The following is a 5,694-nucleotide window of genomic DNA, read 5'->3' as shown; positions in this document are numbered from 1 at the left end:
GCTATTGGGGAGAAGCATTCCGGGACAAATCTCCCAATGATTCAAAACAGCGGAAAACAAAGTATTGAGAAAGGGAAACCGGACTCCACTTTCTAGAGTGTCCAGATACAACGAGAATTCATCAGAAAGGTTCGAGTCTGCCCTCTCATCCGAATTGGGAAGTCGAAGAAAGTAATTAAAGGGAAACTTAAATTGTTGGAATGCCGAAGTCAACTCGGCATCGGTATATTTGGAAACATAAAAACTCAGGTTTTCTTCGAATCTTTTAGATTGCTGAGGGGCCTTGGTAGGAGCCTTCAAAGGTTTAGAGGGTTTGGGATAGAGAGGAACGGTCGAAACCTCAATCTCTTTCCTTTGGCTCACTTCATCAAACTCACGCCAGGCCTCAGTTAGTTTATGTTCTTCATTATATGATTGTTCGGCAGAAGTAAAAACAGTGGTCTCACCACCAGAATCTCCCTGATCGGTGTAACGTTCAGGGGAGCCCTCGTCAGAGGTTTTACCGCTTCCCATTGCAAGAAAATTCTGGTTGCGACTTTTAAATTAGAAGAGAAACAAATGCGAAAGTAAAAGGAGTAACTAAAGCAAGCAAAGAAGGCAAGAAAAAAGTTATTAAACTTACTTGTTAGCCAGAGTAAGAAGCTTGGAAGCAAAAAAGGCAGTTAGGGCACAGAAAAGATGACGACGAGTTTTCAAGTTGCAAACAAGAGTGAAATTTGAAAAAGCAACAGGCGGTTTTTAAATAAACTAGCCTGTGGACACGTGTATGGTCAAGATCAGTTAAGTTTGACGATTGCGATCGGGCGGCGATTCGAAAATGTGTAAATGAATCGAATCGAAGCTGACGTTATGAGGAATCGTCGTCTTGAGTTCTTTTGAACTCACTCCTTTTGTGCAATGTTTGTTAGACTATCCTGTAGGTGTTGAAGAACTTGATGGGCCCCTCTATGAAGAGACCCCCGATGAAGCACACTACCCTCTAGGTGTTGACTACTATGAAGATTACTGTGAGGATCCTACAAGTGATTATGCTACGTTCCAAGATTAGTTCGACCCTGGTGTGGGAGCGGCCGTGCCTAGTCTCTTATATTTACACTTATGAGGACATTCTGTATAAGATTGAGGAAACAATTGTTTAGATATTCATCTCGTTATTTCTCCTTTTAAGACTTGGATTTGTAACCTTAACTATAATTTGATCTACTTTCGCTGCTACTGAGGGAGTGATTTCCGCTCACTCTCTTTCTTTTGGATTATATACATTGGTATCTTTTATTTCCGTGCTCTGATTATATTGTTTCTTATCCTTATCATGATTTCATTGTTTATATGCTATAACTTTGATTATATTTCTGTTCATGATTATATTATTGTGTATGTGGGAGACATGGTTGCTCGATACTTGATCCTTGGGGCTGTGGATCACATACCAGGGTATGCCAGGTTGGGTACCGGCTGGGTGGATGTGACAGAGTGGTATCAGAGCCCAAGTTCAAGTGAAACCCCAACCACAGGAACGATAACGGAACATTCCCGAGTCATATATTTAGAAGTGACTCCTGTATTCTTAGAGTGAGTAATAGATAACTCGGACTAGAAACTTAATTAATGAAGCATAAGTTGTTTGTTGAATAATACACTATAATTATGATTTAACAAGCATCACTTAATGCAATAAAAAAAATGTGCATAAATCACAACAATAAAGTGAAACAAAGTGTACTTCATTAAGTAAAGAAAGTTTTACAACGAGTTACATATGAAAAGCATAAACTGAAATCCTAGTACAATCTATCTATCTAGGAGACCGCCTTTGATCTCTCAGTGCCCTGACATCATCCGAAATCTGAGTGAGCTAAGACTGCATCTGCTCCTGTCTAGACTCTATCTGTGCCTGTCTCATCTCCATCCTCTCATACATCTGCTCCTGCCTGACCTCCATCCTCTCCAGTATGGAAGTCATGGAAAGCATCTGAGCATATAAATCCGGTGTCTCAGGAACGGCATATAATGGGCCTCCGACCTCGAAGTGTGGTGCGGGAATCCCGTGATCATCTGGATCAGCCTGGCGCATCTCCGCATCATCTCTATCCTGATCATCTGAATCTAGACTAGCCTGTCCCTTATCCACTGGTACAGCATCATCCTTGTACTCTTACTACGACTCATCCTCTGGACCTGGTGATCTCTCAGCATCATCTAATTGCATCAGTCCAATGGTCCTCATGCCAATAGGATATCCCATGTCTCTGGTCGTCATCTCCTCGTCATCTAATCTCACCCCGAAATGCCTAAAGATGAGAGTTAATAGTCACCCAAAGCAAAGATTCCTCATACTCGGTCACTCAACTATATCGATCATGACATTCCGGGTGTTCCAAATATCAGAAGTTTTCGAGACATTGCTAGCGTCATGAGTAACATGATGCAGTAGCAGACCAATCAATTTAACCAAATGATGACTGCCTTCAAGGCACTCCATAGTGAGACTCGTGCTGATGGGCATGGGAACGCAAATGCAGCAGCCCCGTATGTGGAGAGGTTCACTGGGACCCCACATACCCGGTTGATGGAAAGCTTCTTGAAATTGCAAGTACATTCGTTTACTAGTGTCACTAAAAATACTCTCTTTCCCACCAAATGGCTGTGATTAGAGAAAGCCTTCAGGAACTTGCAATGTTCGGATGCCCAAAAGGTTCTCTTTGCCGTGTAGAAGCTTCAGCACGAAGCCGATGCATGATGGACTTCTACCCAGCCCATTCTTGAGGACCTGGCATGCCGTGTTGTCTCTTGGGATTTGTTCAAGGAAGCTATTTGCAAGAACTATTTCCCCGAAGCTGTTAAGGATGCCAAAGAAGCGGAATTCATGGCCCTGGTACAAGGTTCGATGTCTGTGCTAGACTACCAGTAGAAATCTGAGGAACTTTTCTTTTTTGCCCCTAATTCCATCAAGCCTGATAATGCTAAGGCGAAAAAGTTCTTCAAAGGTCTGTGGCCGTCGATCAAGGCATATCTCACCATTCTCCCTCTTGAGAGCTATGCCCAGGTGGTTCAGAATTCAAAGAACTTTGAAGAGACCAAGAAAGAGAATGCTTGTGTCCAGAGGCCTTGGCAGCTAAGGAACCCTCGCCTTTTAGGCCTGGAATTGTGAATCATAGACCTATGTTTCGAGACCTCCTGTTGTAGCGATTCCGGTTGGACCAAAGGACCTTGCTTGTTTCTATTGTAAGCAGACTAGGCATTTTGCTCGCAGTTGCCCGAAGAGACCTGCTTAGCCGTTTGCCCCTACTGTGAAGAGTGCCCCTGCCCCTCCCTCTAGCAAAGTGTCAGCATGTTTGGTGTTGAACAAGATGCAAGTCATGAAATTGTAACAAGTACATTGTTAGTTGCTTCTATGCATGCATTTGTTCTATTTGATACGGATGCATCTCATTCGTTCATTTCATCCACATTTGATTTGAAGATTAACTTAACACCCACGAGCTTATCTAGTTGTTTGATGATTAGTACTCCTGTTGGATCTGTTGTGAAACTAGATAGAGTGTTAGAAGATTGTCTTGTGTTGGTTTGTGGGAAGAATTTGAAGGCGAATTTAGTGTTTTTTGACATGAAAGACTTTGATATGATTTTGGGAATTGACTGGCTGACATCCCACAATGATGTAATCTTGTGTTCTTCAAAGAGAATTCAGTTTCAGATGTGTGGAAATTCAGTTTTTGAATTCCAAGGCGAGAAGAGAAGAGTTAGTAAGAAAACTTTGACCGCATTGATGCAAGTTCGTCCATTGGTGGAAAGTGCTTCACTTGGAAGCAAGGTTAAGGAAGGGAAGAAGCTTAAGGAAGTCAAAGTTGTTAGTGACTTTGCTGATGTGTTCCCAGATGATCTATCAGGACTACCCCCTGATAGAGAAGTTGAGTTTCCTATTGATTTGATTCTTGGAGCTGCTTCGGTATCTAAAGCTCCGTATAGAATGGCACCTACCGAGTTGGAAGAATTGCAAACACAACTGAATGAGCTCTTAGTGAGAGGTTTTGTACAGCCTAGTGTATCCTTGGGGAGCTCCAATCTTGTTTGTGAAGAAGAAGGACGGTAGCATGCATCTATGCATTGATTACCAGGAATTGAATAAGTTGACCGTCAATAATAAATATCCGCTGCCCCGGATTGATGATCTTTTCAATCAGTTGAAAGGTGCAGCCGTGTTCTCAAAGATTGATTTGAGGTCTGGATATCATCAGTTAAAGGTGAAGTCTAAGTGATATCTTCAAGACAGCATTTAGAACAAATTATGGACATTATGAGTTTAGAGTTATGCCTTTTGGTTTAACTAATGCTCCGGCTGTGTTCATGGATCTCATGAACCGAGTATTTCATGATGTGCTTGACAAGTTTGTGATCATCTTCATTGATGACATCTTGATCTATTCGAAGAAGGAATAAGAGCATGTGAAACACCTAAATTTCACGTGCAAAGGTTGAGAGACTTCTACAAACACCTAAATTTCAGAATACAACCCACAGGATCCCCATGCATATTCTGCAAACAAGATTCTTCGTGTTCCTGATAAATTGGCACACACGTCAGACACGCTGAGACTTCTTGCCAAATGACAACCGTTAAGAGCATGGAAAGCAAGGTGGTTGAAATTGAAGAAGAAGAAAGTCTCAAATGTTCATTGAAGACAATGAAACGATTTGTATCATATATGTTCTCTTATATATTTTGGAGAAGCAACCCCATGAACAGAACAGAAATGGATGAATTGCATTCTCCTGCCATAATCTAGGATCTACCATGATTACAAACTCCAAGAAAAAAAAAAAAAATAATATGCTTTCTCCAAAATTTAACCTAATAGAGCACTATTTCTCTCAATGAATTGAAAGTCTATTTTTATTTATGACTTCACCTGAAAAAGGAAGTAAAACAACCCCACTGCACGATACTAATTCCCTCATAAGATTCCCAGAACACTGTCAGTGAAGTTGAGATCATAAACCAGGCCCTTAAGCTAAGGAAATTAGAAACCTCGACATTCGAACAACCTGTGAGCATTTTTTGGGAAACTCTGCTGCTGCTTCTTACTTCACCTCACCTACATCAAAGAAATCCAACAAAACCAAGATAACAAACTTCAGCTGATAGACAACAGGTAGGGGACAACGCGCGCACGCATACCTCCGCAGCTACAAATTATGACATACACTCTCTCACTTGGGGAGATGTTAGGCCGGCACCTCTCCAAAGTTCTATGGAGGTCACTGACCTAGGCCATGGCCCTCTTGATCAGCCATCAACCTAATCTATGTATGCTCTCCTAATAGGCCTCGGCCATATCTATAAAATCTTTCTACCATTGGACCTTGTGAGCTGACCGATGTGGGACTAACAAAGCCACAGCCTCAGGCAGTCTGCTTCCCAAATAGAAAGGAAGCTACTAGCATGGCCAGAATTTGACAGGGATAAGTACTGGCCTTCTCCATGTCAAAAAACCCTTGAGTAGCAGCTCATAAAAATATCATCACCTCTGATATGGTATGAAGATATCCTCCCTCCATCTTCTCTTTCTTCTGTGACATGAGAGATAGGTGCTCAGCTCCATGGTTGTTTCCATCAGTGGTCTTGTCCATTGAAAGAAAAATTTAACCATAAAACCAGAGAATAGTTATATATAGCTAGGAAAAGACGAAAAG

General features: G+C 41.7%; 1 non-coding gene across 1 annotated transcript; it reads right to left on the bottom strand.

Annotated features, from left to right (window-relative positions):
- Window positions 1-5,156: 5,156 nt before the first annotated feature.
- Window positions 5,157-5,316, bottom strand: LOC149012185 (U1 spliceosomal RNA). The gene has a single exon (XR_016174242.1). It is a non-coding gene; the product is annotated as a U1 spliceosomal RNA (small nuclear RNA).
- Window positions 5,317-5,694: the final 378 nt, after the last annotated feature.

The sequence above is a fragment of the Hakea prostrata genome, chromosome 6, assembly GCF_041222555.1.
Source record: "Hakea prostrata isolate BN-2017 chromosome 6, UWA_Hpros_2, whole genome shotgun sequence".
In the NCBI taxonomy this organism is placed as follows: Eukaryota; Viridiplantae; Streptophyta; class Magnoliopsida; order Proteales; family Proteaceae; genus Hakea; species Hakea prostrata.
The sequence above is the reverse complement of the archived record's forward strand: the minus strand, read 5'-3'. Positions and strand labels throughout refer to the sequence as shown.